Source organism: Watersipora subatra, chromosome 7, assembly GCF_963576615.1.
Source record: "Watersipora subatra chromosome 7, tzWatSuba1.1, whole genome shotgun sequence".
NCBI lineage: Eukaryota > Metazoa > Bryozoa > Gymnolaemata > Cheilostomatida > Watersiporidae > Watersipora > Watersipora subatra.
The window spans coordinates 5958602-5964976 of record NC_088714.1 but is presented as its reverse complement, the minus strand read 5'-3'; positions in this window follow the sequence as shown (position 1 = coordinate 5964976).

The following is a 6375-nucleotide window of genomic DNA, read 5'->3' as shown; positions in this document are numbered from 1 at the left end:
TCTTTATTTACCGGAAAAGGCGTAGTGAAAGAAGCTGTTACAGTTGACATACGCAGCAGGTTAAATTATAACGTTAAAGAATTTCATAGAAACGACAGAACAAAAGCTTACCATCTGCACACAATAAAACGAATTATGGACGGTTGGGCGACAGTCAATTGGGCGACAGACACTTAGGCGACACTTTCGGTTTGAAAGGCGACAACTTCAGACGGAAGGGCGACACAGCGGACAAACAGGCGACAATTCTGGACATTGAGGCGACAGTTCTGAGGGCAGGATTAATTCAAAATATTAAGTCCTGCTTTGGCCTGTTATGTTGTTGTGAATTAGTAGTGAACACTAACAAGACACTAACTTTATTGATGTTCAGATCGGAAATCTTGCATTAGCATACTTTTTACGCATTGCTCCACCTTATTTCCTTGGCATCTATTACCTGCTTATATCCTCATTAATCTGATTACATTATACATTATTCTTTTACACACAGTAGAATTTCATATTGTATTAATGAATGTACCAAATATTTATTTAATTGAGATAGTTGTTATTTAAAAAAACTGCTGAGATTAATCTGTCTTTAATCGCCCAACTATTCTTCTGTTCATCCTTTTCCACAAACTTAACTTTAGAGTCTGTCAACACGCTCAGAAGTCATTTAGCCAGTCACTATTTTCTTTTTCACTTCCTTCCTTGAATGCTTGGAAAAACTGGCAAGTTACTTATCAGTGTGGCAAGAGTCTGAGATTCCTTACCGCCTAATTTATGACATCATAGAAGTACCAACTTTTTCAACCCCTTTGAAGCGATGCATTCTTGAGTCACTAGCATACCGCTGTTGATGAGTCATTATACTACCTTTGGCTCATGTATCATGTATTAGGACCTTCAGTAGTAGATCTCAAATTAATGTATATTCTTGTTCTGATTGCAGTATGAAAACAAATACATACATATGAGTTTAGCTTAATACATTTTAATAAATTTGCTATTTGGTATATTTATACAAATAGTAAAGCTGATTTTTATCATATATAACTTTCAAAAATACGTATATCAATAGTTTGCAGCATTAATTTTTTTACAATGACTTTATACTGATTGATACCATGTGGATAAACCCATCTAGCAATAGAACTTCTCTTTCCTATCTAGAATGACGAGATCAGGTTCACGGTTATAAATTGGCAACTGAATACTACTTTCTACTAATTCTAAAACTTACATGAAAAGATAATTTGAATTACAGGAGTATAATTGTACACAGTGACTCGCAGGTGCTCGAATGCACTTGCACTTCCAATCATACACAAAAATAATTGCAGGAAATTCCCTACACCACTATTTAATAAAGTTGTTATTAAAGTTCAAGCCAATGGCTGTCTATGTAATATCTTCCCATCTTTTCTGAAGTCTGTCCTTTGTTAAAATAGTCGCATGTAAAAAAGATTCATAGTGCGTGTTAAAATGCAAAATATAGTATATGATGTGGTACATGGCAGCATTAACCTGCAACTGAGTATATATCACAAAGGTCTTTGAGGTGTTGATCACTCCTCATTGTCTCAAACTACAGGTTGTGTGTGCCATCGGGATCTGTGACAAGGGTAATTCGGTCAAATATCTCAAGTGACTCTAGGGTAACATGGCAACAGGACCAGTTGATTTCTATGCTTTGGAATGGATCATTTCTCCATAAGCTTTCTGTGATGCTGTTTAGTCTTCTTGCAACAAGCTGCAGAAGTTAGTAAAATATGGATATATCTTAGACACCTATGTCAGAAAAAGCCTTCACTCTTCATACTCAAGTAAAATCTCAACAAACATAGATCAGTGTGAACCGCAATTTAGCCTATTGAGTCTGCATTATAATGACATTGAATTATTATCATAATTGTAAAGAAACAAGGATAAGGAAATCATTATTTCCACAAGTAAATGAGAAATTACAATAATAGGGAATTGTCTTTTCATCTCACACAAAGAGTGTTACATCTGTTGTTTGTGTAATGATGATTAGCTTTATTAATTGATAAGTAGCAGAATAATATAATAACCAGAATAAGTCAGCATGTTCTCTAAGCCAGCTCTCGAACCGTGAACCCCCAGCGAAGCTGCAAACCGGCTCTCGAATATTAGCGAGCCCACTATTATTATAACATCTCCTCTTCTCTGAACGCAGTAACAATAAGATAATATTGTCCCCTAGCAGCCCGCGTAGAGGAGTGTACAGTATTATGTGTAAAAAAAAAGCACTCAACGAGTATTTGGGTATAATAGTAAATAAAAAGTTAAAAACAAGGCTAAATACTAATGTGAAGAAAGCTATCTATAGCCTAATTACTAACTACCTTTACAGTTCTAAGCTACTAAACTACAGTACACACGTCCTTCTAAACGGTCATAGTAATGACTACTCAGTTCTGAACCTCAGTGGCTTTCTAACAGTTCTGCCACTTCTGGTGTGGGTAACAGGGGTCGTTGGTGTAGCAGACAGTGAACTTTGAGTTTGATTTGATGTGCCGGAAGTTTCAGCCGGTCTGACCAGTGCTTGCTTTGGAGTACCTGGTAAAGACACAACGGGTGGTTTTACTGACTGTTCGCTACCGGTCTGATTGACAACTGTCTCGGGTACTGTATTCGGAAACTGCTGCGGAGTTGGTTTTGATACAGCCCTACTTACGGGTGCAGTATGTGGTTGAGTTTCGTCTTCTCTCAACTGCTGCCTGTTTCGTCGGACAACTGCCCCTGTAGCCAAATTTCGGATTAAGTATGAGCGGGTCTGACTTGCATGACTGACCACTACAGCTTGCTCCCACTTACCGTTCAGTAACTGGAATCTAACAGGCTTTCCTAGCGCTAAAACTGACCTTTCTTTACCTGTGCACTTGGCGTCATGATTGCTTTTCATGTTTTCTTGTCTAGATATCATTTTGGACTTAACTAACTCTCTATTGTATGCTCTAGGGAAAAGAGTGTGACATTGCGCTGGCAAACCATCATAGAGGGTGCGACCTTGTAAAAGCTGCGCAGGGGAAAGGGAGTTTCCTTCTAAGGGAGTGTTGCGAAGCATGTGCAACGAATGCCAAAAACACTTGCCATCTTCTGAGGCTTTGATCATTAACTGTTTTACTGTTTGTATTGCCCGTTCGGCCTGCCCATTAGAACGCGGAAAACTGGGTGAGGAAGTGACATGCTCGATTTTGAGCTGTTCAGCAAATTCCTTGAATTCCCTAGATGCATATTGAGGGCCATTGTCGGATCTTATTTTAGAAACTTGACCAAAATCTGCGAACTGCCTCCTGAATTCCTGTATGATGTCTTGGCTTGTCAAATTCCCTAGTGGTGAAACGTTTACCCATTTTGAATAGTAATCTACATTTAGCAGGTAGTGTTGATCTTTGATTTGAAATAGATCGCTACCGATGATTTGCCACGGATAGCTAGGAATTTCACTAGGTATCAGGGGACTGTGTTGTTGGGCTTTGTCATGACGTTTGCATACGCCACACGAACTAACTCTATCCTCAATGCGCTGGCACATGCCAGGCCAAAACACAGCTGTACGAGCACGCTGTTGTGTTTTAGTGATTCCTTGGTGACTATCATGCAAACGCTCTATAATTTCCGATTGTTTTGTATGAGGAATTACTAACCTCTCGCCGTAGAACAACAAACCATTATGTTCACTGATTGTGTCTCTGAACTGCCAGTAAGGTTTAGCCAAGGGATGGCATAAATTCTTTTGCTTTGGCCACCCTTTCTTGGTGTACTGAGAAACGATTTGCAAGCTATGATCAATGCTGGTGGCTTCATAATACTCATCAAGAGCCTTACTACCACGTATAACAATGGCACAAACTTGTGGCATGGGATCATCTAGGCTCAAGTTTCTATCAGGTGCTGTGGCCTTGCAAAATCTAGACAAATAGTCTGACAGATACATTTGTTTCCCAGGTACATGTTTGACAGTGTATTGGTAATGTTGCACACGCATTTTCATTCGCTGAAGCCTGGGCGTGAGCTCATTCAGTGGCTTTTTGTTGATCCTAACTAAAGGTTGGTGATCCGATTCTACTGTGACCTCTCGGCCATATACGTACTGATGAAAGTGTGTTAAACCAAACTGAATTGCCATCATCTCCTTTTCAACTTGCGCGTATAAACATTGGGTAGGAGTGAGCGAATGGGCCGCATACTCTACTGGTTTGCCTTCCTGTAGCAACACTGCACCTAGACTGTGTGAACTAGCATCTACATTGACTGTTACTTCTTTGTTTGGGTCAAAAAGTGCTAAAACCGGTGCATTGACTACTAGCTTTTTGAGTTCACTAAAAGAATTTTCCTGCGCCCCCTCCCAGCAAAAATCGACTGTTTCTTTGAGTAACTCCCTTAGCGGCTTGGTAACTTCCGATAGACGTGGACAAAATTTGGCTAGGTATGTTGCAAGACCTAACAGGGATCGAACCTCAGCTTTATTCTTAGGTCTTAACGCATCTACTATGGCTTGCACTTTGTCAGGAGACGGTTCAATACCCCTCTCAGAAATTATGTTACCCAAAAATTTCACGGTATTTTGACTGAAATGACATTTGCTCGAGTTCAACTTTAAGCCAGCTTTCCTAAATCGTGTCAGAACTTCACGGAGCTTACTGTCGTGCTCCGCTTGAGTAGGGGCATGTATGAGAATATCGTCTATGTAAATTTCTACACCTGAGAGATCTCCCACGATATCATATATGGTTTTGTGAAAAAACTCTGGAGCCGAAGTAATGCCAAACGGTAATCTCTTGTAACGAAATCTACCAAATGGGGTCAGAAAAGTTGTTAGTTTAGAAGACGCGTCATCAATTGCTATTTGATGAAAACCGGATTGTGCATCAAGTGTAGTAAATACTCTGGAACCAGCTAACCGGGCATAAATGTCACTTATTTTGGGCAAAGTATAGCGCTCTCTGATGGTTGCTTCGTTTAGTCTCTGCGGATCTAAACATATTCTTAGTGTGCCATTAGGTTTGAGTACTGGGACTATGGGGTTTAACCACTCACCTGGCTCCTGACATTCAGCTATGATGTCTAATGAGACTAAACGTTCTAGTTCGGTTTTGAGTTTTTCTCTAAGAGCATGTGGTACTGACCTTGGCGGGCAAACTGCAGGTATTGTATTGGGTTTGAGTCTTATCTTATGCGTGGTACTTAGTTTGCCAAAACCAGTAAAAACATCTTTGAACTCACTTAGTATGTACTTACTTGTGATTTCCACTGGATTGATGGATGTCCCGTCACTACCGATGGTTGAGACAGTGTCAATGAGACCCAGCTTTGTAATTGAGGGTAGCCCTAGAAGTGTCCGAGCTTTTAGTTCTTTTCCAAGTACATGGAAAGAAAGCATGTGGTCAACATTTGCATGCTTCAATGTGATGTCGGCTACACCTACAATGGGGATTGTATGACCAGAGTATGCTGTGAGTTTAGTGTGGCTAGGTCGAATAGTTGACTGTGGAGAAACCCGCTGAAGTTCAGAACTCGATATGACATTAGTTTGAGCCCCAGTGTCTACTTTGGCCCTGAGGTTAAAACCATTTACTTGAAAATCCATTAACCATTCAGTTACTACAGCATCAATAACAAAAGCTTCAGCTAAAAACCCTGCATTAATGTCAACGACGACGTCATCTGCGTGTATATAGAATTCGCCCTTCTGCTCAGAAGTGTTGTCTACTGTCTCTGCCACCTCAGCCACAGCACGTGAGGATTGTTGTAGGCAGACTTTAGCAAAGTGATTGCGCTTCATGCATATATTGCAAGTCTTTCCATACGCAGGACAAGAACGTGGTGGATGAGATCCTCCGCAGTACTTGCAAACTCTTCCTTGGGTTGAGCTACCTGTTCCTCTAGCTCTACCTTGAGTTGATGTTAAGTTTCTAGGCTTCTCTGACGAAGTACCACCTCTAGCCTTATCTGTAGAAGTATTTTTCATCTGAGATTTGACAACTTCAACCTTAGCCTCTGCTTTCATTTGGTTTTCTATGGTTTCCTTAGACCTCATCTTTGCAGTGACTGCTGCTAGGGTGACCGCTTCATCTAGCTGTAATTCTGCACTTAATGTAGTATCTAACATTCCAGAAAGCAGCCTATCTTTGATCATGTCTTCTTTTGTAAGGTTCACCGTGAAATTACATTTGCCGGCTAAATTATGAATGCCACGGATGTATTCTTCTGCTGACTCATTGTCTGTTTGCTTACGGTTATAAAACTGTGTTCTATAATGCAGTACATTTGAACGAGGTTGAAAGTACAGAGCGAATGCTGCTATCACCTTATCTAAAGTTTTATCACCTGCGATCACCAGCTGCTCATAAATGTCTTCGC